Source organism: Sinocyclocheilus grahami, unplaced genomic scaffold (assembly GCF_001515645.1).
Source record: "Sinocyclocheilus grahami isolate Dianchi unplaced genomic scaffold, SAMN03320097.WGS_v1.1 scaffold221.1, whole genome shotgun sequence".
NCBI classification, from domain to species: Eukaryota; Metazoa; Chordata; class Actinopteri; order Cypriniformes; family Cyprinidae; genus Sinocyclocheilus; species Sinocyclocheilus grahami.
Genome location: NW_015505400.1, coordinates 104,298 through 106,331, shown reverse-complemented (window position 1 = coordinate 106,331; position 2,034 = coordinate 104,298).

The window sequence follows — 2,034 nt, the reverse complement described above, 5'->3', positions numbered from 1 at the left end:
GGCTGCCCGCGTCACTGCCTGTTAGTTTGTACAAGTTATTTAAACAAAATACTTGTCACGTTTACATGATCAATCTTTTTTTTTTTACATGCAAAATTTCATATTCACAAATGTAAGTTCTCATGCAAAAAAAAAAAAAATTTTCTTTTAGGAAGGAAATGGAGCATTATATTGATACTATACGATTTTCTATGAAACAAAAAGCAATTAAAACGGTGAAAGTTTGTAAACACTTTAATATTTTTATATAAATTTGTATTTGTATATAGCCCCTCTAGTGTGAAATTGTTTATTTCATGTATAATGTTTATTGTTTATATCATGTATAGTGTTGGTCATATACATGCATTTTGATCTTGTTAATAAAAAAAACTAAATGTAAGTATTACAAACCAAAAAAAAAAAAATTTAACAAAATACTTTACAGGAATGATGCTGTTTATATTTACAGTGATATTTCCAATTTCAAAATAATGTTTTTTATAATGATTGACACCACCTTTTGACCAAAGAATGTCCAGTTATTCGTGAAACCTAAATAAGGAGTTTCACACAAACATTGCACTTTAAAAGAGGGCTTTCTACGCTATATTCTTTCTTTCTGAAATATTTTAGCGCAAAAATTATGTCATATCTTATATTACAACATATATAAAACGTTTTGAATTGATAGAAATCAGCCTGTTTTGTGATTTCCATGACTTTTTAGACCCGGAAGTCATTGGTAGGCTACTTAAAGGTTTTCCATGAGTGTGCATATTGATGCTGATACTAATAGCCTTCTTATACTGTAGTGTCATGCAGTGACAATGTTAGTGAAAAAACTAGGCTACTGCAAAAATATATATATATATGTTCTAATTTTATTTGCAAGGACAAACAGCTGTTTAGAAGTGTTGTGGTGGTTTGTTGTTATAGGCTATAGTCATATCAGGAGATAATAAAATCCCACTTTAGCCCTGTTATTATACTGTTAAGATGTATATAGGTATATGTAAATCTGTCTGTATAAACAGCCTTATTATAATAACTAAATGTACCTAAATTTGAGTGAGCTCAATAAACCTATGTGATTCATCTTTGATTGAATATGCTGTCATGCTTCAGATATTTTCAGCAAGTTAAGGCAGTGTGTTTGTATGACAGTTTTCCTGACTTGGGCCATCAGGACATATTAAAAAATGCAGGTAATTTCTGACAGAAACCCAACATGTGTGTGCTTGTTTTGTGTCCTTGCATGGAAAATAACTGCATAACGATTCTTCACTGGGACAAAAAAAAAACTCCAGCATACAGATTTGGAATAAAAAGATGGTGAGTAAATATTGGAAAAATCTTCCATTTTTGGGTGATGTGTTATAGGATCCTGTTCCTATTCTCTATTTTCCCATTGAAGTCCTTTACATTTGGCTCATTTGCATTGGGTGGCATCTTTATTCTTATTGAAGTGGCATAAACATGCATCAGTTTCTGTGGATCTGTGATGAAACTACAGCCTGAGGCTGAGTTTGCGGAAAAGAATTTTCACCTCTTTCTTTTTTTATCGGCACAGTGGGAAACCGCTGCCATTTACACACACTGTAAACTGAGAAGGACACTTTTCTATATGCTCTGTCTGTAAAATGTTCGTACTAGATGTAGCGTCTGGACCAATCAAACACACAATTTTTCATTGATTTAACAAACCAGTTATTCATAAGATTAACAAATCGTCACAGACCCCTCACTCAATAAACTGGGTGCCGGGATTTCTGCGAACGACACCAGGTCCCCTTTGGTCCCCATGGCAACCAATGCTGATATCACTGGTTTTATGGCCCAAAGGAATGTGAGTAGAGAAAATCACTATAGGAAAAGACACAATGCACAGTAGAAATGGACTCTTCGCTAATTAATTCATAGGAAAACCTTTCTTTGAATGAACACACATATCCTTCAGGCCATTGTGTATGTTGTCTTTGATATTTTATACTGTTTTATGCCACATTTAAAGCTGTTGCCCCCATCAAATTGAAAAAGGTTAGAGAAAAACGT